Source organism: Vulpes lagopus, chromosome 7 (genome assembly GCF_018345385.1).
Source record: "Vulpes lagopus strain Blue_001 chromosome 7, ASM1834538v1, whole genome shotgun sequence".
Classification (NCBI taxonomy): Eukaryota; Metazoa; Chordata; class Mammalia; order Carnivora; family Canidae; genus Vulpes; species Vulpes lagopus.
The window spans coordinates 108471175-108497790 of NC_054830.1; the positions used below are offsets into that span (position 1 = coordinate 108471175).

At 44.9% G+C, this 26616-nt stretch overlaps 1 protein-coding gene and 1 long non-coding RNA gene across 4 annotated transcripts in view; both read right to left on the bottom strand.

The window, feature by feature from the left end:
- SMAD5 (SMAD family member 5) overlaps positions 1 to 7634 on the bottom strand; it is a 55572-nt gene extending 47938 nt beyond the window's left edge. The window contains exons 1-2 of one of the 3 annotated variants that reach the window (XM_041761918.1): positions 7482 to 7634; positions 6589 to 6807 (exon numbers count right to left, since the gene is read on the bottom strand). The gene's annotated coding sequence lies outside the window, so the exon portion shown is untranslated. Of the gene's footprint in view, positions 1 to 6588; positions 6808 to 7346; positions 7460 to 7481 lie in introns of those variants that run through there. The other 2 variants (XM_041761919.1, XM_041761920.1) reach the window with 2 other exon arrangements.
- A 4306-nt stretch (positions 7635 to 11940) lies between these two features.
- LOC121494879 lies at positions 11941 to 26319 on the bottom strand. Its single transcript, XR_005988892.1, has 5 exons — positions 26251 to 26319; positions 24421 to 25126; positions 19693 to 19774; positions 16700 to 16854; positions 11941 to 12038 (listed from the first exon to the last, which is right to left on the bottom strand). It is a non-coding gene; the product is annotated as an uncharacterized LOC121494879 (long non-coding RNA).
- Positions 26320 to 26616: the final 297 nt, after the last annotated feature.

Here is a 26616-nt window from a genome sequence, read left to right on the forward strand (position 1 = left end):
CTCATACAATTCTGTACCTTTTAAAACAAACATACTTTATATACGGTCAGGGGAAAAAACAAATTTCAAACCAAAGTGCAACTGCACTTCAGCCATATTAAAATCCATACTAAGGAGAGGATTTACATTTCAAGAGACATTCATATTTCAAAAGAACTCTTTACACTCTATCTGGTATTACACAAATTTGGAGGCTTGAAATTTAAGAAAAATCGGTAAGAAACTAGGGGCAAATACCTTCTGCTCCCGATAAATATTATTAAGAATTAATCTTTCAAAAGCATTTATCTTCCTATACTGGAATGTCTTTTGTACCTCAGAGATTCTACAAATGCCATTCTCTGCCTGAATCACTTTCCTCAAGCCCCAACCGCTAATTTCCAAGCTCTCTTAGCATTTGGGCTTTGGCTTCAGCTATCATCCCAGAGACCCTCCCTGATCACCCCATAATCCTATATAAAGTAGGTTTCCCCCAATCTCTAATCCAATACCATGTTCATTTCTTTCACTCTCTGAACCAATGTGTAATTACGAATGGACTTGATTTTTTTCTCTCTCCCACTAGAATGTAATCTTTAAGAAAACTGTTAAATTTATTTAGTAATTCATTCAAAAGTGTATTTTTTGAGGTAGTATTGTGGGAATATACACATGAATATAAAGGGGACCAAAACCTTTGTCCTCATGTAGCATTATACTCCAGGGGAGGGAGACAGACAAAAGACAGTAATTAAGTGATCATTATAGTTTGTCAGGTGGAAAGTGTTATGGAGAAAAATTAAGCAGAGGAAGGTAAGAGAGATGTGATTTTAAAGAGAGTGGCTGAGCTGGGCCTCAAGTGAGTAGGCACCAACTGAGTCAAAACTTTAAGCAAATAGGTAGAAGCAAGCCAGGTAGATATCCTGGAAAATCACTGCAGGCAAAGGCAACAGGCAATGTAAAGGTCCCAGGGTGGGAGCATGTCTGGCATACCCTGGGAACTGCAAGACCAGTGTAACCTGAGAATAAAGTGAACAAGGAGGGGGAAATAAGAAATGGAGTTAAACAGGTAAGAGACCTGCAAATAAAGACACTGGCTTTAACTCTAAGTCCAATGAGGGCACATTTGAGAGCTCTGAGTGGAGACATGACATTTTCTGACCAACATTATTAAAGAATTACTCTGGCTGATGTGTTGAGAATAAACAGCAAGGGTAAAAGTGGGAGACCCAGTTCGGAGTTGCAGTCAGCTAGGTAAGAGATGATAATGGCTTGGACCAGAGTGATGGCAGTTGGATGGTTAAGTAGACAACTTCACATACGTATCAGGAACTACTAGTAAGTTTCCTGATGGAAGAGATATGGGGACTGTGAGAAAAGAGTCAACAATGATTCCAAGGTGTCAGTCCCAACTACTAGAACAGGATTTCCCATCAACTGATTTGGGGGGAAGGCTGATAGCAAAGCTAAACGAAGATCAGGACTTATATTTTACATACAATAAATGTATGAATGAAATGTGACTAAGCTTCACCAGGCTTCCATTTCAAATAAATTCATATTAATATCAAAAAACCCCAAAGATCCTGTTCTTGCCTCAAGCTACTTGAAGTAGGATCTCTTGGCCAACTCCTAGAAAGGCATATACAAGCCACCCTTCACTCTCATCCCCAAACACACGCACACATGCACACAGCTCATGCCCAGACTTGACAAAACAATTCACAGAAACAGTTCCCTCACTTTCTGTTCCAACATCTCTGTTTCAATCCAAAATAAAAGGCAAGCAACCAATCCAAAACAGAACCTGCTAAGCACATCAACCCATGCAAACAAATGCCCACATGGGTCACAACCCACTAAAACCTCAGCCAAACCTGTAGAAAAGAATTACAGATGGGGAAACAAATTTATCATAACCATCAACAAAATTCAGATTCGTTAGGTTTGAGATTAGCACTCTACTTCCCACCATTTTAACAAGAATCCCAGATCTGCAGCAGGTTTGAGAAGCAAGGCCCTTAGGATCCCCTGCAATGGAAGAAAGTATATGCAAGAGTAACTTGTTTGTGGTTCATGCGGGTAAGGCTTTAAAAATATCTTACCCTATGGTTCTAATAGCAATAGTAGTCACCAAGTATCAGCACCACTAGTGAGTGTCAAGCCAATCCCAGATCCAGATATACAATTACTAAAACACACAGCCATATATCTATGGCAGCAGCAAGGAAGAAAAACAAACCAAGAGTAAGTTTGCCTACAAGCTTTCCTAGATTCAGAAATCCTATTATTTATGGGAACATCTACAAGGAAGAGGAGATACAATCACGTGAGCACCAAAATAACTCTCCTAGAGAAACACTTAAATTACCACTTTTCTGAATTGTAGCTGTCAATTTCCAAAGACATCAAAAGTTTTCATAGTGGATTTCAAAGCCACACATGAGCTGAACTCATGTTCCCTGACACTTCTCACAGATTAATCTTATATAGTCTCTCTCTGTGCCCACACAAGTCTCTACCTTATCTCCCACATCCAGAGTTTTGTTTCCCAGTTTTTAATCACTCTAAACTTCACCTGCTCCTCTAAGTCCTCTAATTAAGCAGAGCCTGATCTAGATGTACACTCACCCCCACAGAGAGCCTACAAGATTTCCTATATTACTACCAGATGTGTTCAAGTATACTTGTCCAGGCATGTAGGCACAGGAATAGACACAGAGTTGGTCAATCATTATAGTGTTTTCCTTTAAATTACAAAATCATCAAGGGCAGATACCAAATCATTACATTATAAAGTGTCTCAGAAGCACAAAGCACTAACCTATATCCACAATGCTTTAGGAAGATGCTCTCCAGATACCTCATATGCAACCCAGAGTTCAAGTCACATAGAAGAGGGAACAAATATGACTCTGGGTACCTTCTGAGCTCCTGTCGTCATTCATTTAACTTATACTTTCAACCCCAAAGAGTTGGTCAGTGAGTTATGTAGGCACTCGCTTAACAAAGCACAGAAATGTGAATAAAGAGAAAGAAAACAGAAGACTAGCTTTGAAATATTTCAGCAATACCCCCTTTTTCCTGGGAACATAAAACCAGAATAACTAGATCTCAAGTTATACAGCCTTCCAGATAGGATGCAAGGCAGATCCTAACACATCATGAAAACAGAACTGAACAAAACAAAACTTGTCTTTAAAGCACCAGCCATATTCTGAGCTCATAGTTAAATTGGAAAAGTGTAAGACACTTCTCAGGACTCCAGGTGCTATGCTCAGAGAAAGGTGGGATGGTGACACCAGTTTTTCTCTTACTGTTATTTTCAGCAATAACAAAATAACATCAAAGTAAACCAAAAGGAAAAATCTAGTTAGAATCTCACAGCACATCTAACCACTCTCAAATTTTCATGCAGTATACTAGTCTATAATTTGTATATATGTTACAGGCAAGACTAGCATACCAAAGAATTTAAGAGCAAAACCTGTTTACAAAATGTACTTTAACAACTAGCTTCCAAAAGTCAATTACAATTATAGGACGGTCCATAGAAAATTCTCTAATACAGAATTCTTTCACCTAAAATAATTATCACAACCAAGTTAGGAATATTACAAGAAAAGCAGGAAGAAAAGTCACTGAAACCACCACTCTGCTATGACAGGGCCAAAAACTTCACCTAGCTGCCCAAACTAAAACAAAACATAACAAACCAAAAAACCCACCAAAACTAAAAAGCTAGGAACTAGATGGTTATTTATGAAAAACCTCTGCCATTATCCCATCTTCTCCAAGTTGTAAAACAATTAAAATGTTAGAACATGAAGGTGACATATGAAAATGGGAAATGTCCTAACAACAATCTAAATCTTAACAATTCTTTAAAAAGAATCGCAACTAAAAAATAAATAAATAAATAAATAAATAAATAAATAATAAAAAGAATTGCAACTACTAAACAGCTCTCTCAGACTCACAGTTCTAGACAACGGCAATACACTAGATAATCTAGCATTAAAAATTTCAATTCTGCTAGCTTTGGAAGTATAAAAACAAGATGTGAGAAGACATGGATAGGCTTCCTGGGGTTGTGTATCTCTCTCTCTTTTTTTTTTTTTTTTTTGGTGGAAAGCACCCTATCTCTGTGCAGCCTTCCTGGGTCCTACTCTTCCAGATTAACTCTCTTCTTCAAAATATTCCGACTGGGAGAGGTAAGAATCATCCCTCAGGCTATGACTGTCCTTTTTATATAAAAGGCAATTTTCTTCAATGTCCTTGACCTTATGAGTAGACTGTCAAACCCACTGGATGTAAGGTGCTGGTAACATCTAAAGAAATAAACTATTTTGTCTTCTTCTTTGTGATTAGGTTAGTAGGAAACACACACACACACACACACACACACACACACACACACACATACAAAGAGAGAAGACAGGGAACACAGACCCTCCAGGAGCAAACAGGGAAGAATGATAAACCAAAGGAATAAAGGTGGCTATATCCTAAAGTATACTCAAGCAGGCTCTGAAATTCACCCAAATGTGTGGCTCATTGCCTAAACCAACATATACATCTGGTAATAATAAACACTGATAAGTCATAAACAAAAAGGGCTTTCTTAATTCAAAAACTCTACAAACTACTGGTAACGTTAAAATTTACACAAAACACTATCAAACAATAGGTGTGAGACGGATTTTAGATAGTATTAGTATTTCAATTCAAATTACTAAGAAATGAAAAACTGGTATTTTACTGCCTCGTCTTTAAAACACTAAGAAGCCAGTATCTTTGATTTGACCAAGTTACAAATCTGTTTTCAGTAGACAGAGAAAACATACTGCCTCTGTTTAGCGCAAAGGACAAAAAAGATCATCACTGCAAATCATAATGTTTGGGTTCATGATGAAAACAGGAAACAGACAGGCTGCCCAGGTATAATTACGGTTATAGTGTAATGTGCCTTCAGGTTCAGCCAAGAATTAAAACCCAGTGAAGAGTAAGCAGAATTTACTTGCCTCTACCTTGCTGCAGAAGGCAAATTTTAATAATACTTCCAGCAACATGTTACATAACCAACAGTAAACAACAATCTGATTCAAACCTCATTAGTAACAACATTCTGCCACAGTCTCCCACTGAAATTAATAGCTGACTTTGCCAGAGGGGAAAGAAATGCAACACTTACCAATCTACCCATTTCTGTGGCGCCTACCTAGGACAACCAGACAAGTGGATAATACCACCAAATTTGCACAGAATCTATGAAAAATATTTTATTCTTCTCTTTTCCTCAGTTCACTGCCAGCTTTCCTCCCTTTTACCAGACCGTATCATGTGGGTGCATTTAAATCTAAGAGGAAAGCAAGTTGAAGAGGTACACCTAACTTCTGCTGCCTATGTTAGCTATTTCAGATATAAAAGGAATGGAAGGGTAAATGAGGAGGAAATTTTTTTAACAAAGGTACACGGGGGAATCCCTGGGTGGCTCAGCGATTTAGCGCCTGCCTTCAGCCCAGGGCGTGATCCTGGAGTCCCGGGATGGAGTCCCGCATCGGGCTCCCTGCATGGAGCCTGCTTCTCCCTCTGCTTCTCTGTCTCTCATAAATAGATGAATAAAATCTCTTAAAAAAAAAAAAAAAAAAAAAAAGATACACAGTAACACGCAATAAAAACAGCCACATGAAAAAAAAGCACACTTACTGAGGGATCCACAATATAGGTGGAAAGGAGGACTGCAATCATGCAATCAAAACAAAAGCTAAATTTTAAAAATCTAAAACGTATTATGTACCACCTTTGTGAAGGTTAAATTTTGTTAAACTGTCTCTTATGTTATACATGTTTCGCATTCTTATAATCTTGGGGCTCTCCGCAGAGGGAAAAAAACAGCCACCAAAGAAAGTAGAGGGAAAAAACAGCTACCAAAAAAAAAGAGTAAAAGAAAAAAAGAATGTGTACACATATGTAAATAATCCCTTACAGACTGAATGTGGAACACACTAATTTCCTAACAGTACTCTGCTCAATACACATGAAACTGTGACACTGTGTCAAGGTACTGGTTTTCCTTTCAACAGCCACCAACCACCACGCTGACATCTAGCAGGAATTCTGAACTACTTTGCAATGTCACTAAATCTCCTAAGGTCCTGGAGCCTTATCGGGTTTCAAATTTGAAATCGAAAATTCACTCTGGGCAATTCGGGTCCTCGAGGGATACGGAACTACTCTAGTTTTTAAGAACTTAAATAACTCTTAAAACAGCCAGGTCCAGCACCCTCTCCCGTCCGCTGGCGAAGCCAAGCCACGACCTCCACCTATTCAGCCCCGGCTGCTAGATAAGGACACTTTTGGTAGGTGCTAGGCAACACGCACGATGTGACAAACCCAACCAGACTTCAAAACTTTTTCCACAGAAAGATAAGGTAAACAAGATATACTTAGCACCACACCCATTGAAAGGCACAGGCAGCCAGGAATGTTTCTCCGCCCCCCCCACCCCCACCCCCGCCCCCCCCTTCTAGACCTCCAGCTGGTCAGGAAACAATGTCTCTGCAATCAAGATAGTGATCTGGCCCAGGGTGTTCGGGCATTCCTCACCTCCAGGATGGCCTACAGCTCCATGCTCCATCAAAACCAGAATTGGAACATTTTGTTAGGAATCGGGCACGCGTCCAAGATACCCGGACTATCCTCGCCCCAGTTCTTTTTTGCAACCAAAAATCTGCTTTTCTGGCTACTGAGCATGCTCCGATTTAAGACAGGCGCCACATGGGAGTTTTCAACGCTTAGGCTCCAAACTCCACGTAATAACAGCAGCTGAAAGGGGGAAGATAGGGGAGGGGGGGGGGAGACGGGAATATGAATTTGAGCACTGATCCTCAAGTGAAAGACCCGGCGGAGACCGACTATGATGAAGGCAAGCGGGCGCCGCTTGGCATTGCTCCTTTTGCACCGATGCAGAAGTTCACACGCGAGGGAGAAGAAGAAATGTTTGCAGGGGGGACACCGGCACGGCAAGCGGCAGAAACCAGGTCTAGCGAGCGGCTGAGCGCGGCGGCAGGTCCCCAGGGCGCGGAGCGTGATTCCCACCGATAAGCGCGATCCTCCTCTCTGAAACGCAAGGCGACGGCGAGTCACCGAGCCCGGGGAGACAGCTCCGCGGGCGGCGGGCGGCGGGCGGACGGCCCCAGCGCGCGCGGCGGCCTGCGGCCCGGGGACGGCCGACCGCTCCCGCCGACGCCCCACGCCGGCCCGGGGCTCCCCGCCCCCTGCAGGCCGCCGCGGCCCGGGGCTCCCCGCCCCCACCCCCTCCCCCTCCCCCTCCTCCTCCCTCCGCAGGCCGGGGCTCGGCCTACCTCCCCGCCCCGCAGGCCCCGGCGGTTTCCGTTCCGCCCGCGGCCCAACGCCCCCGCCTCGGCCCGACTCCAGCCACCGCGGCCTGATGGGCGAGCCGGGCCCCGGACGGAGCTGCGGCCCCCGGCCCCGCTCACCCGCCGGCTGGACGCGCTCCCCGGCGCCGTCGCTGCGCTTCCCCTCCGCGCAACTTTATTAGCAGCTCGGCCGCGGGACACGCGCACGGCGCCCGCTCGCCCAGGACCCGGATGAGGGAGGGAAGGAGCCGGGAGGACGCGGCTGGGGTCCGCGCATGCGCGCCAGACGCCGACTGACCGCGGCGGCGCGGGAGGGGGGGAGCCCGGGCGCTGGGCTCCGCTGCGATCCGCGCGCGGCTCGAGCTGCAGCGGGGCGGCCCCGGGGAGGGGGGGCCCTCGGACTATTGCACATTTTCTCGGGCATGTAAAAACTGCAGAAAATTCTTTAGAGACAAGTTTGCCACATTTACTGATTTTCTTCTTAAAGATTTTATTTATTCACGAGAGAGAGAGAGAGAGAGAAGCAGGCTCCACGCAGGGAGCCCGATGCAAGACTCGATCTCGGGTCTCCAGGATCACGCCCTGGGCCGAAGGAGGCGCTAAACCGCTGAGCCACCCCACCCGGGCATCCCCGCTTACTCATTTTGTAACTATGAGTCTATGTGAAGAGAATCCTCTTTCTGTGAAAACTGGCTTCAAAAGAAACCTGTGAGCAGCTGCTTACTAGATGCAACCCTAACCCCCCCTCCGTGGAAACCCTGGGGAGTCTGCAGTTACCCACATTAGGACTGTCCGTGTATTGCAACGTCAACCCCAATAGTTGAAGATACGCACGCCCTTCTGCACCCGTGAGGCCACTGCGGTGCCCAGAGGTTGGCATCCCTCCGCTCTGGCTTCCCTCCACTCTGCCTCCTCGGGCGAGAACCCTTTAAGCGTCTTCCTTAGTGACTGGGGGGCTCTTCTCATTTGCTCTTTCCCTCAAAATTCCCCCAAAGCGTCAGAATTTCCCAGACTAGGATAGTGGCACCACCTGGGGAACCAGTTTGAAAAGTACGAGTGAAGAAAAGCTTTTCAATAATGTTCTTATTTTAAAAGTTCAATGCTGGTTTTTTCCAGTACTCCACCGTAGGTTTCCTTTTTTAAGCAGATTAATCTAGGTGAAAATAAAAATCGGAGTCATTTCCAGATCTACTCCCTCATAGCTTAATCCAATCCATCATGCACTCTTATGAACTCTACCTTCAAAATATATGCCAAATCTGATTTCTCACCGCTTCTATTATCACCTCGGTGGCCTGGGGCAGCATCCTCTCACACACATGGGCAGCTGCTATGTTGCTCAGGGCTCCAGCAGTGTGTTGCTACAGTGAAAAGACAAAGCAAATATTGCAGAAGTCTCTGCATGAGGGGTGGCCATTGAATGGGACCGGGGCCTGGTGAGGAAGTGCAGTGGGCCAGGGTAGGGAACCAGACAGTGCCTATTCTGATCAAAGGGGCAGCTGCTCCTCCACTCTAGCCAACTGCCACCATGGGGAGATGCAATAAGAGCCAGTGCTGGCAGATCTTCTGATTTTTCAAAAACAGCTGGAAATCTGGATGTTAATGCAAAAAAAAAAAAAAAATCTCACTTTTATATGTTTAGCCACTTCTTTCATTCTTTCTCACTTCTTCTCCCTTTCTCAGACATTCAGGAGGCCAATCCTATACAAGCCAAGCAAAACAAATCCGTGGTCCCGATTTAGCCTATTGACCATTGGTTTGTAGTCTCAGGTCTACATCTTAAACCTCTTTACTACATCATAAATTTTGTGAAAGTAAAGTCTGTGTACTTTAACTCTTTGTCACACTCACTGATTATTTGTTGGTAATTCAGAAGTTTCCAGTCCTTGGAGGGCACATATTTCTGGAGCCTGCATGGGTTTACAACTCCCAGAAGTGGCTATAACCCTGCCTTGGAGGGTGCCTTATTTTTTTTTTCCAGAACTAATGTTTGCAGAGTGTTTTGTTGAGCATTATAAGACATAACAATTTGGTTTAAATATTTTGTACACTAGAGCCATTCCTCACTTCAAGCAGCTAGTAAAATCCGCCCCCAAATGTTTGCTATCTTGCAGTCACTGCATATTATGCAAGGAACAATTTGTGATTGCAGGATCCTATGAATGCTCACATTTGTAATCTTAAAGCCAACAGATTTGTTTCCTGAACTATGTGTTCACATACTGATCAAAGCAGCCAGAGACTCCAACCTCTCCAAGTTGCTATGTGGGCTCAGCTTAGGTCTGAAGTTGGAAGAGATGATAACATAGAAGGAGGAATAGAAACTTGAAGAGCACAAGAAATGCCTCCCAAAGGATGGAGAAATTACCCAGACTCCAAGAATATAGAAAATCAGAACACTAAACGTGCAGATAGTTGAAAAGATTATATCAGCGAATGAACAGGTGTGCTAGAGCCATAGGAATGGAGTAAGGAAGTTCCTGATTTTGACAAATAGATTCTAAAAACAAATGTAGAATGGGATGATCTGAACAGGTAGATATAGTCTTGGTGGAGCTTGAAAATAGATAAACTGATTTTTCAGTCTAGCATTCCTCCATGAGGTCAGATAAAACCAGCTTTTATTCAATCTTACTTTATTTCTGGGTAATTTAAGTCAGTGCTTCTCAACCAGTGTGACTGTGTCCTCCCCACTCCCACCCCCACCCAGGGAACATTTGGCAATATTTGAAAGAAAAAAAAAATCATGACTGTCACATCTAGGAGGGTGCTGCTAATAGCATCTACTGGGCAGAGGCCAGAGAAGCTGCTAAATACTCCACAATATACAGGACAGCCTCTCTCTACCAAGATTTATCCAGCCCCAAATGTCAATTGTGCTAAGGCTGAGAAACCCTGTCTTAAGTCCTAAATAGGGGATGCCTGGGTGGCTCAGTGGTTTAGTACCTGCCTTTGGCCTGGGGCGTGATGCAGGACTCCCACATCGGGCTCCCTGCATGGAGCCTGCTTCTCCCTCTGCCTGTGTCTCTGCCTCTCTCTCTCTCTCTCTCTGGGTCTCTCATGAATAAATAAATACAATCTTTTAAAAAAAAAAAAGTCCCAAATAGGTTTTCTTTAATTGAGTTTCTGCTTAGGGGGGGAAAAATGGGCCTTTTCTTTGAACTTTTAAAAAAAATACATAAAAATAACAAATAAGCCTTAATGTTTAGCCCATAACATACTCCCACCTTGAATTTTTCCAGAACTAAAAAGAAGGTAATTTGCAGGAAAGGTGGGACCATATCTGGAACTTGAAAGACTAGAATAATTAACTCAGTCTTTCTATATTTTTACTTTTTAATTTGAAAACTTAGGGTAATCAAGGCAAATTGGTTTTGGCATCAGTATTCTTAATATGTCAATTCCATCCTTTGCTATAGCTCAGAAGATTCTCTCTTGAGAACCATTGTACACCCAGTAGAACTGGAAGAACATGATGATGTCTGGAGGAGCTACCCACTGTAGCAGGATCGGCAAATGATCACAGAGATCTGCAAATGGTCCTACCTAGTAGCCACCTCAGACTCCCACTTTGTCAGACAGTCGTGGCAAGTGGACACAAGAGGAAGAAATGTCTGAGCTTGAGTGACTCCTCTGGACAGGGTCCTGGAAACAATAAAGCTGCCTTTTCAAGTTCTAAACGTTCTGTGTATGTTCTTCAGTTGACCGACTAGCCCCACCTCCAATCTTAATATTGGAGTACAGGAGGCCAAGCTAAACAAAGAAAAGTGTGACAAGAGTGAGATCCCAAAGAAATGGTCTACAAAAATGCAAGAGGTGCCTGGGTGGCTTAGTCAGTCAAGTATGTGACTCTTGATTTCAGCTCAAGTCATGATCTCATGGGTTGTGGATTGAGCCCCGCATGGGGCTCTGCACTCAACGTGGAGTCCCCTATCTCTCTCTCCCTACTCATACTCTCTCTCTCTCAAATAAATTAAATAAATCTTTTTTTAAAAATCCGAGAGAAAATAAAATCATGCTAAAATTTTCCAAAGAAACTTCATGTTGCTGTTGAACAGAATAAGCCACATGTTTCTGTGTGAACCAGAGAATACACTAACGTGATTTTATTCAACATTTGAAAGGGGTTTGTTCCAGTAAAATTTGAGTGTTCTGGTGTGAAATGATCTCTTAATAGTCCACAGATCCTTTATTTTCCTAACTCTAGATGTCGAGAATCTTAATGTATTGAGAAAAAAAAAAAAAAAAAGAAAAGGAAAATAAAAGAATGACAGCTGCCTCTTCTGGAAGCCCAGGAATCTCCAGGCCATGGACCCCTTGAAGCTTCAGGGACAGATATGAGAGACTCTGTGATGGCCTCCCCTGCCCCCACCTGAATGAATATGCACTTTTTTGTATATATACCTTTGTACACATTCTCTGCAGAAAAAAAAAAAAAATCCATAGCTTTCATCAGTGGCTCAAAGGCTTGCCTGACCCCCAAATGTTTGCAGATGCTTAAAGTAGTGGTGACTTACGGGTGGTGTAAATTTAATGTGTCCATTTTAAGTTCTCTTCTCTTTTTCAGAGCAACGTAATTGGGAGATTCCTCTCTAGGGAGGGCTGCTTGATGCAGAGTGTAGGAACCTGGCTTGCCTGTCTCCAGCCATCTGCTACATTAAAGAAGGCCTCCTATGGCTGGAATCCAAAACACAAAATTAAAAGGGTTGCTTGCACCCAGAGTCATAAAACAAAGAGGCTTTCTAAAGCAGGGCTTGGAGTGAACACTCATTTCTTCCTGACTTAAACAGCATCTGTTCCTCCTGATGGCAAACACCCTCCAAGTTAACTCAACTGAACTCCACAGTTCTATATTCTCAATTTTCATGCTCCGAGACATAGTCTCAGATGAGCCAAACCACATGTGCACTCTGCCACAAATCCAGAGCAGCAGGTGAAAATCTGGGAATGCTATGGAACTGGAGAAAGGGGAAGGAGACAGAAGTTCACATTCTCTAGAATGCCTTTTACGTGCAGAAAATCTTGGTCACCAGAACTCTGAAGCCAGCCTTCCTGTTGTGAATATCAACTGTCTCCCTTGCTCCCTGTGTGACCTTGCACAAGTGCCCTCATCTGTAAAATGGGGATAACAGTAGTATCCAATTAATGGAATTACTGTAAGGCTTAAATAGAAACTTGATAGGCACACAGTAAATACAGTAGAAGGCATGTGTTTTCCCCAATACACCAGCAGCCTCTAAAACAGTCTTAGCAAATTCATTTTTGTTATGTAAAATGTACATGCATTGGGGCACCTGAGTGGCTCAGTCAGTTAAGTGTCTGCCTTCGGCTCAGGTCAAGATCTCATGGGATCGAGCCCCACATTGGGCTCCTTGCTCAGCAAGGAGTCTGCTTCTCTCTCTCTTTCTCTCTCACTCTCCCTCTCTCAAATAAATAAATAAAACCTAAAAAAAAAAATGTGCATGCATTTTACCTAATATACCCTCTTCTCTTCTTACTTTAATAAGTGAGCTCATTCCCCCTCAAGCCTACAGTGCCATCTATTGCACACAACTCCCAAATTTCCATTTCCATCTTGGACTTGGCTAACAAACTCCAAGTCCTTGAACTCCCCTCTCTTGTCTCTACTGGATTGTAGTAATTGTGGATTTTGTCTGCCTGCCATACTCCCTAAACCCCCTTTCTCCCACTTCCTTTGTGGTACCGTTCCTGCTCGGTATTAGCAGACACCCCACCCCAGAGATGCGCACAACACCCAGGAAGGTTATTATAGTTTCCCACTAGCTGGGCCACCATGATTTGTTCATAGATGGGTATATGACCCAAAGAAAGTAACATGTATTATCTCTTAGACTGATGTATGGATGTTGAAAGAGAGCGAAATCCTCATCCTTACTGTTGGTACTAAGCTAAGGATGAGTCTGAGGCTGCCACAGCCCATCTAGCCATCATGTAGAAGGAGTTTGCTTGGCCATGAAGCCAAGAGAGTAGACCACAGCTGGAGATACAGAGGAGACGCCAAATCCCTTGATCTACCTGTACCTGTTTGCTGTCTTATTCCACTGAGACCTGGGACTGTTTGTTAGGCAGCAATGGCCAACTAAAACATTCTTCACTTACCCTTATCTCTTATCCTCAGTTATTTTTTCATTTATTCTCTTCCTCACTCAATAGTGTGACAAATATTTATGGAGCACCTACTATGTATCAAGCATACTTTGGGCATCAGGGAAAAGACATTAAGCAAAACAGATGAAAACCTGAGCTTTAATGGAATAAACAGGTATTTGTTTAAAGTATAAGAAAGAAAGTTGAGTATTTCACCTGGTAATAACTACCTGGTAAAAAAATAAAATCATAAGTAGGGGGACAGAACAGGTTCCAGGAGGAGGAGGGATGATCACTGCTGTGTTGGTCACATAGTCAGGGTTAAATAGGGTTGCCCTTCCACTTCCAATCCAGTGTAAAGTCTTATCATTTCTACCTTCAAATCGTACCTAAAAACTCTCCATTTCTCTCCATGTCTAATATATATATTTTAAAAGATTTTATTTATTTATTCATGAGAGACACACAGAGAGAGGCAGAAGGAGAAGCAGGGAGCCCGATGTGGGACTCGATCCCAGGACTCCGGGATCACGACCTGAGCTGAAAGCAGATCCCCAACGACTGGGCCACCCAGGCGTCTCAGAAACTCAGCTCTTAGATTTAACATGTGTCCATTTGCTTCTGCACTTAACTAATATTTATGTAGTACCTACTTTGTGCCTGACAGTGTGTTCAGTACTGGGCTACAAAGATGACTGCCTTGTTGAAGTTCACAGTCTCCATGGGAGATGTTTGGGAAAAACGATGCTTCTTTTCTGTCTTTAAAGATCCTTGAACACTTGATGGGAGAGTCAGAAACTAGAAAAGCAAAATCTGTCACTTCAAAGGTGTAAGCCCAAGGATTCTCAGGGGAGGAACTCTTCAGACCTTTGAGGAGTCCTTCGTTTTATAGAAAGCTCCCACACGTAATAGACCAAATATGCCAATGTCAAACAAAGATTATTTTCTGAAAAGGAGTATTTAGCACTAACATTTAAACTATTCAGTATACTCATTGGAAAGGCTGTCACAGGAAGAGCTATGTTCTTTCAGGCTGTATTTCCTGAGATGTTTCATTTCTAAGTATGAATTAAAAAATAGCTTACAGTTTTATAAAAATAAAGCATGTTTATTGGAAAAATTCAAATTATAGAGAAAAGTCCAAAAAAAGAATAAAAATTACTTGAAATCACACAAAGAAAAATAACCATGGTTAATAAGTTGATATAACATCTTGCCAGACAGCTTTCCATGTGTATAATAATAGCTATTATAGATCAAGTATGTACATTATGCTAGGTACAGAGCAATATGCTTTACATAATTTATTTAACACTACAGTAACCTCACAATGGAGTTACCATTGCTAACTTTATGATCATCTTTTCTATAAATGGAGAAACTAAGGATGTAGGTGCTTGTATTTCTACAGACTGCTTGGGCTTGCAGTGCCCAGAAATGTTCCTAACATTCTAACTGCCTTTATTTAAGAAGCAGTGTTCACAACTGCTTTGCTGATCATGGAAGGATATCACAGAGCATGGTTAAAATATCCTGTACACTCAGCCCATCCCTCACTTCATGCATTCCATAAAATCTTGCATTCTCTGCTCTCTACAACCCACTCTCTTCCGTCTTCTCCCACCACCCCCTATATGGCTCTTGTTACCCCGTCAGTGAATTGGTCTTTTTGCTGTTCCTTCCCAACCTGCCATCACACTCCATCAATACACCTCTGCTTTCACAGAACCTCTGTAGGAATGTCCCCTCCTGCAGCCTATCCCATCTTTCTTTCCCCAGTCTGCCCAGACTTCAAGGATCTTTCCTGGATGCATGGCATCGTGGAAGGAGCATAAGAAGGAAAAGAGAGGGGTGCCTGGATGGCTTGGTCGGTTAAGTGTCTCACTTCAGCTTAGGTCATGATCCCGGGGCCCTGGGATCAGAGTTCTGGGATCAAGCCACACGTCCCCTTCTCCCTCTCCCTCTGTCTGCCACTCCCCTTGCTAGTGCTCTCTCTCTCTCTGACAAATAGATAAATAAAATCTTTTTTAAAAGAAGATGGAGAAAAAGAGATATGCAATATAGAGATGGGGAGGGGGATGGGTTTCACAGGCATTTTAGGGATAAGGAAGTAAAGGCTCAAGAGAAGTGAAATCAGTTCCTGAGAATATACAGACCATTGGTGATGGAACTAGAAGTGAAATCCAGTAAGTTTAGTGCCCAAACTCCTGCTCTAACCACTCTGCACATTGTCCTGAGACAATTCTCAACTCCAGTATCCCAACAAAACGGTTCTCATGAATCCCATCACAACAGTCAGGGAACCACAACATTCAGCACACTGAGCTTGAAAAACAATAGATTACTGAGTAGGGGAAGGAACAAGTGAATGAACGTGTCAAGGCACACAAGTGCCATTTCTAAAGCCGACGCGTGTGATTCGGAGATGGTGAAGTCACACAGAGCAAGCAGGCCATAAAACTTTGTATTTATTCTAACAGTCAGGTAAGGACCCTGAGCAAGCTCAAAAGGCCCTGAATGAATGGGGTTACTGTTCCAACATGTTTATCTTGAAGTGTAGTGAAACCTATTCATTCTATTTGTGTAATGACTAATGCCTCTGTGGATGTATCATTTACAATATGATGGCATTACTAATGTGCCACATTAAAGGTGATTTGAACTGATGAATCAAATCAGTTAAGTTCCTCTAAGTCAACTCTGGCTACCCAGGTCAGGCGGTGTGCTGTTTCCATTGGAGAGAGGCAGCCAGGGGTGCTGGTCTCATCTGTATTGCCTCTAGAAGCCTGTTTTCATAAGAGCGGTATCACACGATGCTCCAAAAACCAGAGTTCAAACATTTCAAACACAAAGTAAGAGGTCAACAGAGTCGCCTGCCCCAAACGTGTCCCAGCTGGAGTAGTAGGAGCCCCCCTGCCAGATCAAGCTGTCAGAAATGAGAATTTAGATGAGGTCTGAGCTCCAGCATGAGTTCTGGCTGTGATGTCTCTGAGGTCTTAGCAAAAACCACCCGGGGACTGCTACTGGTTTTCAGGACGACAGGAAAGAACCTCACATAGGTTAAGGTATTTATTTTACTTGCTTACGAATGCTGGCTGAGTTTCTGTTATCAGCCAGGCACCACAATGGTAAGGACATTTCATTTACTCATTTCTAGTTTGCATTCCTTATTTACCCTTGGAGGTGAGGGATACTCAAAGAGACAGATGTCCATGGAAAAGAACACCCACCTCTCTCCTCGAAACTCTCTCCCCATCTCTTCTTGCAGTCGGGTCTCAATTCCGGTCTCTGGCTTCCTGACCAAAGTCCGATTCATTTATTCACTCAGCGATCATTTGTTGAGTGCTTGCTCTGTATCAGGTCTTGGGCTCCAGGCTGGGAATGCCTAACAATGCAAAACCAGGCAGGCATGCTGCTCACAGGGAGAGCAGTCAAGTCAGGAAGACAGACGTAAATTCTCCATCTAGAATCGGCATACTTACAGTGATCCCCAAACGCCTGCTTTTTTTCTTTTGATCAGCATTGGCTGAGCTCCACTTTTTAAACTCCACAGCTTTTCCCCCCTTCCTCTATTCATCTCATCTGCACATGGCTGGAAATTAGATTTGAGGTCTACAAGCAACCTCGAGGAAAGAGACATACTCATGCCTCACTTGCTTTCGTTGTTTTTGCAACATGGACAGAACCAAAAAACAAATTGGAGGTAACCAAAGGCCCACAGACACCCAAGCAGCCACACCTGCTTTGCCTCCCAAGGGAGTTAGCAATGCCAGAAACTACCGCTGATTCACAGAGAGGCCAGGTCTTCACCGGGCTGCCGGACTGAATGTAAAGGACCGAACAATTCCGGAGCTGCTAGGGTGCCAGGGACCATTTCGTCAGTAGGTTAATACCCCACAGCGACATGGCCCTATCAGGAAAACAGACACTAGACATAAGTCTTTGTACTGAATGGTTTCTAGCGACTGCCTTTAGAAACTCTTAGCAGCCTTAAGAGAAAATTTTTAAAAGTCAATTTTTTTTTCTGTACAGCACATCATGAAAACAAACACAGTGACAAACCCATCCCTCATCCTCACACTTGGGTTATTCTTACTCCTTGAAATTGGAAGAAAGAGATGAACAGGAGCTATCGAGTGAGGAGGCAAGCATATCTGGCAAAAGAACGTGGTTTCGTTGGCTAGGAAGTCGTGTTGGCCCCAGGGCTACCAAGACTGGGTTGTCCAATAGGCTTCCAGAACAATACTCTGAGTGCAATTAGGGATTCAGTCAGCCCTTGAGTGACCCTCCTCTTTTTTCACTTTTCCAGAATTTGTGGCGAATAGACTTCGCAAGAAACACTTTTGAGTTTGCCACCATCCAAAATGAATGCTACTGAAAAAAAAAATGAATGCGACTGGACTTCAGTCTCCTCTTTTGGGTGATGGTGACCAGAGCTATAGGGTTGTGTCCTCTCAAACCACAAGGCACAGGTCAAAACCACTTCTCCAGGAATGAGGCCAGTTGGGTGGCATTCCCGAGAAGTTTGCTGTGGACATGGTGGATACCCTGTGCTTTCTGGATTCCAGCACTCCAACCCAGCCCACAAAGTGAGAGCCTGGGAATCTGCTCAGTACGGATAGTTTCCTCCATGCAAGGCATAAATTGATTTGTTTATCCATCCAAGAATTTGTCATACTTTTACTAATAGCTTACCCCCTTGCAGGCTCTGTGACAGATGCCAGACACAACAGAGAGCTGACACAACAGGCCTAGCCCTTTGCCCACACAAATTATACAACCTCATAGGAAAGACAAGTATTAATCAAGCGACTGCACAGTATAAAAAGGAATATGAGTCAAAACCAGGGGGCAGGGAGACCTGTCCTGACAGAGGGGTTTGAGCTTCAACCTGAAGATGCACAGGAGTCCTTCAATGGAGGTGAAGTTTGGGTGGGGTGGAGGGTGAGGAAAGCCTTCAAGGCAAGTGGGAAGACCCCATGGCGGGAAAACCAAGGAGTAAGCAAGCACAGAGGGGCCTGGAGAGGAGGACGGGACAACCAAGGGCTTTGTAGGCCACCGCTAGTGTCTGGCATTATCCTAACTGTGCATCACATGTCAGAGCCGGGCCTCAGACTGTCACTTTCCTGGTAAGGAGGAAGGCTGGTGGTAGCAGGGAAGAGAGAGGGGTACAGAGGAAGACGGGGTTACTCAAAGGACAAGCTCTCTGCCAGCATCTCAGGAGCCCACCACTCATCTCCCCTGTGATTTATATCCAAGGCCAGCCCAGGACCTTGCCACTCCAGATCCATCTCACACCCCAGGTCTTGTACCACTTGCTTGTTGCACCGTGGCTCTATGACTATAGGGACCAGGTCACCCAACTGCCTTTCCGCTGCTGGGGAGGGAAGAGCAGGAGTGAACCGGAAAGTTGGAGTAGCTGAGAAGGCATGTCTGGGGCAAACAGGCTCCATGGGGGACTGAGCCCCCATGTTACTTTCACCCTTCCAGGAGATGGGAAAAGACCCTTCCTCCTAGGGGAGAGCAGGGGGCATGCTTCCATGACTCCTAGATGACACAACATCCTGGATGGAGTGACTGTGGGAAGACTCATCACACCCAGACTTATTTCTGTGAGGTAGGGAAGCGGTAGGGACATGTCTGTCAAGTTCTTGGCTGTCATGCATGATACATAGTGGTCCATGGCAGATCCACAGTAAATGTTTGCTACCTAAATTCCAGTGCAAAACATACAAAAGCTAATTTCATTTTTTCCCTTATTACCTTGAGGGAGAAAATCTAGGACACCCCAAATTAATAGGGAAAACGATCCCATTTCTTGTCCTTTGAAGTGGATAAGCATGTTATAAATGTTTTAAATGGGTGAAGAAGTCTTCAGTCAAACCAGGGCTTCTGTAGACTTTGCTCTCATTATCTTATAAAACACTGATTTTGTTTAATTGTGGAGACTTCATTTATTTTTGCCCAGGTCAGTGTTCCAGCAAAGGTTGGAGCCCAGACAAATTTTCACTCTAGAGACAGGTCTCCTGGCCTTCCTGTGCATGTGTGTTTATGTGTGTGTGTGTGTGTGCACGCACTTAGGGGTCCTCTCTTCTGCAGTGACCTAGGAAGGAAGGTCCTGCATCTGGCTGACCAGCCAGGAGTCAGCAGATTATTTCAAGGCCATGTGGTGAATTCGGTAGACTTTCCCTTATGAAAGCACTAGGAATAGTATTATGCTTACCTCCAGACCTGGAAAAATCTTGCTCAGGAGTCCTACTTTAAATGACAGTAGAGAGGAGGGGCCCACTGTGCTGAGGCTATCCCTAAGAGAAAGAGAGAGAAAAAAAAAAAAAGATGGTCATTCATTCACTCTTTCCCTGTAGTCAGGATCTAGGGACTGGACCCCAGATGAGGTTAGGTTTCCCTCATGCTCTCTGGTGTGGGGAAGTGGGATTTGGGTATCTCTTGCAGAAACCCAGATGACCCTGGCCTCATTCTCATCTGATAATCTCAGAAGCCCTCCAAGGACAGGTGACACACAGTGGCCCAGTGCATCCATGAGAAAAGGTGACAGCGGTAGTTCCTGTGGGACTGGAAAGTGAAGCTCCCCAGAGGATGTTTGTTCCTTTGAAGTTGAACTCACTGTGAGGTGCTTTCTAGCCCCCACACCAGGCCTTCTGCCTTGTGCTTCTCCTTGGGCCACACAGCTCCAAGATTCTAGTTCCAGAGAGTTTTTCAGATCCTAGCAGCACCCTTGCCTGCCCCAGGTGACCCTTCGGATCTTGTTCCGATTGGAGCTTAGCTACTGAGAAAGAGGTGAAGACAAAGGAGGAAGATGTGGGTGGGTAGTGGAGAGCCTGGGGTCCTGAGAGGGCCCTTCCCTTTTGCCTCCATTACTCCCAGCCTCCGGCCTTGGAAGTCTGGTCAGGCAGACCTTCAAGTTTGATCTGGGACGGAGAAAATAAAATAGAGTAAGCATCGAGCCAGGAAGGGGTAAGGGGAGAGGAGGTAGGGGTTCATAAGACCAGAGTGTCAGGAGGAGTGTGTGCAGCACAGAGGAGGCTGGAGGTCGATAGGACTTGAGTGAGGAAAAGGAACCGAGTCTGCCAGGGAGAGAGTAGGGCTGGGTTCCCTGGCACAGAAAGAAATGTCTAGGCTGTGGGTTGGGAGCTCTTTGGGCCAGAGAGGGAAGTGGACCGGGAGTCCGTGCCTGCAGGCGATGGCCTGGGTTTCCTGAGGAAGGAAGAAGGCCCAGGAGTCCGGACGAGGAGTGCATGGTGTTGAACCAGACGGTCTGGCATTTTTGATTCCTGTCCAGTAAAAGAAAGACAGGGAATAAAACTAGACAGTTGAGTGTTTGCTTTCATCATGCTCATTTCAGATCCTCTCCATCCTCATCATTTCTTGATTAGCAGGTAGTTGAGTCAGTTTCGTCCTTTGCGACTCTCAGTAAAGGAATGAGTGGTCAGTAAACACAGGGATCCAGGCCTGTGAGGAATCCTTCGGTTTTGGTGAGTTCAACCTCCATCTGTTTCCCAGTAAGAGAGTTCAAGGCTGTGTGTGTGCGTGTGGAGGGAGGAGTGGTGGCTGCGGTCATGTCTATCTCTAGCTCCATAAAAACCATCGTTGCACCTGTCTCCTTCACTGGCCCCTTGTCATCCCTGTCCACTCTCTCCATGTCCTCCGCTGCCCCTCCAGCTCACAGCCATTCTCTGTGTGGAGGGTCCATGAAGGTGATCGCTCTCCACCCCCTCCACCCCTGTCCACATCTCACCTCTCAGATCTCAGCATTGTTCTCTCAGACAGCCTTCCTCAAGCTCCCAGTCTAGAGTGGTTCCTTCATTCTAGGTTTTTGTGGAAACTTGCTTGATTTTTTGAGCACCATGTTCCTTTGTTATTATATACTAGGATGGTAATTATTTGATTGAAGGTCACCTCTCTCACTAGGCTGTAATCTCTATGAAGTTAGACATGTCTGTTGATGTTTACCCCTGGAAGCTCACTAGCATACACAGCAGGTTTCCCCCCACTTCTCTTCCTCCATAACTCCCACCCACTATTGATAGGGAAGTAAGCGCTCTGGAAACCCATAGAATGGGTCAGATGTCTTTTCCATGGGGTGACTTTGCTAATAAAAGGGAGTTCACATGATTCCCCTGTAAACCTTCTCAATGGCAAAAAGGCTCAAAAGGGGGTTCCTGCCTTTGTGCATGAATAACATTAAAAGGGTAGAAGCTCTCAGATGAGGCAAAATTAAGGGGACCAAAGATTCCCCACTCCACATCTGCTTTTCAATAGGTCTGGTTGATTTTACCAAATCAGGAGAGGCATGTGTTCTGTTCCTCCAACCCAGGAAGCTGTGGTTCTAGAGCTGTCCACCGTGGCTTGCTGGGGAGGATTAGATCAGTGATTAGAATGAGCAGATCTTGAGAAGCTACACAGAGAGGCTGCCCAGACACCTTGTGCCCAGGATGGACAGTCTCCTGTGTGTGGTCAGATTTTTCTTGTCTAGCTCACCTGGAACCAAAATTTTAAGAATGACAGGGTCACGAGGGAAAACATGAAGGTTTTTCTGGGCCTCTGGGAGGAAAGGGAGAGGGAAGACCTGCTGTGGAGTTCCCAGCCTGTGGGATGGATAGGGCCTAAGGAAACCCTTCTTCCGGGTCTGACTCAGACCTGGATCTGCTCCCAAGAGGGAACCAGCTCTGACCATAGTTTCTCTGTGTCTCAGCTCCACAGGAGCATCTGGGCAGCCAGACCAACTGCTCCTCTGCTCTGAAGCCAGTTGGCATTTGCTGCCCTCAGTAGGGAAACAGATCCTTGAGTTGCCTGTGCTCCCGGTCCAACTTGACCGCTGCCTACCAAAGATCTCACAAAAGAGCCCAAATCGAACCACTTCTCTGGATCCTTGAAAGTGTTCTCCAACATACTGAAATGCCCTGAAGGACAAGCATGTAGTTCAGCCCCTTAGGCTAAATTAACTTCATGTTTGTTTATGTGCATTTTCTTAATCATCTTTACTGCCTTAAAAAAAAGGATTGTATTTATTTATTTGAGACAGAAAAAAAGAGAGAGCAAGTGAACCTAAGCAGGGGGGCGGGGCAGAGGGAGAGGGGGAAGGAGAAGCAGGCTCCCCACTGAGCAAGGAGTCCAAAGTGGGACTTGATCCCAGGACCCTGAGATCATGACCTGAGCCAAAGGCCGACACTTAACCGACTGAACCACCTGAGTGCCCCTTTACTGCTTGCCTTTTTTTTTTTTTTTTTTTACAAACTTGATACACCTTCCTTGTGAAGAAGTCCAGCACTATAGAAATAAAAAATGTAGAAATTGCAAATTTCCTGTGTTCTCCCCACCCCCACCCCAACCCCCGACCCCAATCAAGGTAACAATTAGGTCAACAGTCCTGTCTCTTCATCTGGATCTTTTTTCTGCACACACGCTGATGAAAAGGATTTCACTACATTTAATATTTTGCAATCTACCTTTTCTGTTTAAATATTTGGAAACTTTCCATGTCACTGTAGTCCCCTCAATATTTTAAACACTTCATATAAATGGAATTTTTATGGTCTCTCTCTTTTTTTCCTTGGGATTAGAGGCTTGGTGCAGTGAGCATCTTTGCATCTTTGTGCATTTAGACAGGCACCTGGGTACTGGCCTGTCACAGTAAATAGGTTTGTGCCTCTACCTCTGTGCATGCATGTTTTTGTGGGACAGATTTCTCGAAGTCAAAGCTGGGTGAAAGGGTAGTTTTGAGAAAGAGTGTCAAACTGTGCTCTAAAAAGATTGTGCCAATTTTTGCTCCTATTGGTAATGTGTGAGTCACTTGGTTGTGTGTTAATGCTGTTCTTTAAGGAAGAACATACTAAGGCACGGCCACATGGATTGTGTTCCTGCACTTGCCATGGGATTCACGCTCAGTATCGTATGGGTGGCACCACTCAACCTGCCATAAAATTCCACTTAAGGCAGCATGTGAGTAATAAGAAGGTGTAAGGAAACTTCTGAGAAGGTCTGAGATAGAAAGAGGCAGAAGGGAGGTGCAAAGATAGCTAGGGAGATGCCCATGTCTCCATTCTTATCCAAGAAGCCCATCATTTTTTCTTACAGGATGCTCTGCAGCTCCCCCCACCCACAGACACACACAATCATGTTTCCCAGTTTCCTGTATCCTGGACTCCATCAATTGTCTACATAAATGGTACAAGGCTCACTGAAGATTTCATTACATCCCTGCTTGACTGGGCAGGTGGACAGGCATGCAATGAGCTCACAGTGCAGTGGGATTGTGAGGCTCTGGGAAGAAATGGCATTTTAACTGGTTGGATCTCAGCTGTGTTATGAATCATCTTGTCTTTCCAATTTCTCATTGCTCTGTCTACTCAGTCTGCTCCTCTTTGTATGATGCAGGGCTGCTGGGGGAAGAAGGGGCATTGGATCTTTGTGACCAGAAATGGTTGGAGAAAGAAGCAAAGTACAAGCCCAAATGGAATCTCTGACCATAAGCTTGGATTAGTCACTACAAGACAAGGCAGCCCTGAAAACAACTCACCAGAAGTAATAGTTGACATTTATTCAGTGCCTTACCATATACCCGCCATCATTCCAAATAGTATCTAGTATTATATGTCATATATATCTTTCTCTCATCAATCTTGTGACGCAAGTAATTATTTTCGGAGTCTAACCCGAATTCAGTAGGCAGTCTGACCCGTCAGCTTGATGCAGATCTTTTCTATCCACACATGTATGTGTCTTATTTTATAGAGCATTCCAGACCTATCTCATCTCATGTTCAGTATATGTGCTGCCAAAGCAAGTATCATCTGATATTCAAAAAACAGTGCTGAGAGGCTGGGGTTGGGGGGGCAGCATTAATGTACTCATTTGACAGGTGGGAAAACTGAGGCCTGGAAATGTGCTTTGTTTCAGAGCCCACGCCCATGCTGGAATGTGAACCAAGTACCTTGATGTTACAATGTCTCACGTGACACCTCAGTTGAGCGTCTGTCCTTGGATTCCAGGTATTTCTTCAAAGCACAGGGTGTTCTCAGGGCTCAAAGCACTGGGCCCTAAGCCAGCCCAGGTGGCTCCCAGCCAGGTGACAGGATCTGCAGACAAGCTCAGTTCCTGCCCGTAGCCTGGTATTCCTCGGGCAATTATTTTCAGAAGCCATTGACATCGTGGTTGGCTCGCGAGCCGTCTCTCACTTGCTGCCCAGGAATTGAACTGCTCATTGGCCCATGGGTTTATGAGTGTCAGCTGCTTTTTCTCATTACCACTTTCAATTAACTCATTGTTCTGAGTCCAAGCTAACGGCCCCCCTTGGGATTCATTTACATTAATGTTGGGGCCCTGGTTTCTTTCTTTTTTTTTTTTTAGAAGAAAAATTCAGGTTTTGTGAAGTGAACAATTAGAAACATCAGGGGTAGAAGCCCTGGTTGTGGGTCTGGGACACAAGGGGCACACATTTCCCACAGTGGCACTGCCAGGCTGAGGTGCCCTGGTCACTTAGATGAGACAAATTGGACATATCTTTCAAGCCCAGGATCAGTCTTTCTTCTTGGAGGCGGGTGAGGCTTCAGGATGAAGATGGAGGTGGGTGAGGAGTCAAAGGGCTATGGAGTTTGAGGAATGCACTCTTCCACCCTGTGAGGCGTTCACATCTTCCACTGCAGAAGAACATTGAAGAGAACAGAAGGTGATTAAACACCTACAACATGCAAAGTATAATTGCCTTCATTTCACATAATCCCCAAATGAGAACTGGTAACCTCCTTTTATAGGTAAAGAACCTAGGGTCCAGAGAGGGATGGTGACCTGACCAAAGCCATACATCTAGGAGTGGGAGAGCTGGGTTTATACCAGCAAACAGGGGCAAGTGTGGAGAAAGTGAGTGTGGGGGATGGGAGGGGTACAGGACTCTATGCAAATAAGTGATGCGTCTTTAAAATCTCTTTTAAAAAGTTTCCTGTGATGACCCACCTACTTTCCACTCGATTCTTTGGGAATCTCTTGGTCCTTATTGCCCTCCAGATAGACCAAGAGGGGTGACTGGAAGACCAGGATCTTTTGGGGGTGTTTCCTCTTAAGTTTTTTTAAAAAAAGGCTTCTGCTTCTCCTACCCAGTGATTACTAGTCCCTGCTATCCAGGACTTGTAGATCAGAGTGGCCCGTAAGAAGGAGACCTAGCCTACCGTTCTGAGAGCAGAAAGATGGGAGGCAGAGCAAGTAGGCAGGCCACGTGAACACCTGGGACTGCCACCCTGCTTTTCCAGAACCATCTCAGGGGAGGTTGTAAGTACACCCGAGAGTGGGCCCCGGAGCTGGGAAGCCTCACTGTGCTATCAACCAAGGGAACCGGATGAGTCCTTCCCACCAATGCAGAGCCTCAGTTTCTCCCCCTGGAAAGCTAAGGAACAGGATAACATGCCTTCTGAGGCGATCCCTAGTTCTGGAGTCCTCTGCTGCCCCTCCGAGAGGATCCGGGTCTCACTACTCCAAAAGCTGACAAAGCTGCCTTACCTATTATTTTTTCAGACCCAGTTTACTTTACTGGCAACAGACTTTGCATTTGGGCCCCTTTGTGTGTCCTTTTAAGTTGTGAGCTTGTTTATCTCTATCTTTGATTAAGGACACCTATTCTGAAGTTATGGGATCTGAATTTAGCAACAGAGCGGTGGATCCAAGAGAAGAACAGCTCCCCTCCCCACCCCACCCGCCGCAGCACCCACCCGCTCCACTCACTGAGAGGGGATAGAAATCCCCCGCACGTCTGCAGCAGTTTGCAGGCTACCTTTTGTTTCTCCTCTGGAGGGTGTTCATGTGTATGAGCTGGAGGAGATGGAGCGTGAAGAAGCTGAAAGATCTAAGGGAGAGGAAAGGCCGGAAGTTTACAGGGAAGATGGCTAATCCTTGCCAAGGGGGTGAAAAAGTCAGACATCTGGTTGCTGGTTGTGTTTCCTGCTGAAAATCAGGGCAAAAGGTCCCTTACAAGTTTGGATCTGGGTGGGAGGAGAAGAAAAGGAGTAGGAGGGTAGACGTGAGACAGAAATCCCGTAGCCGGGGGAGGGGGAAGAGGCACACAAAAACAACTGATCCTGTATTCTTGCCGCTCCGATCTTCTTCCAAGAGTGGGAAGGAGATTTGGCAAAAGATTCAA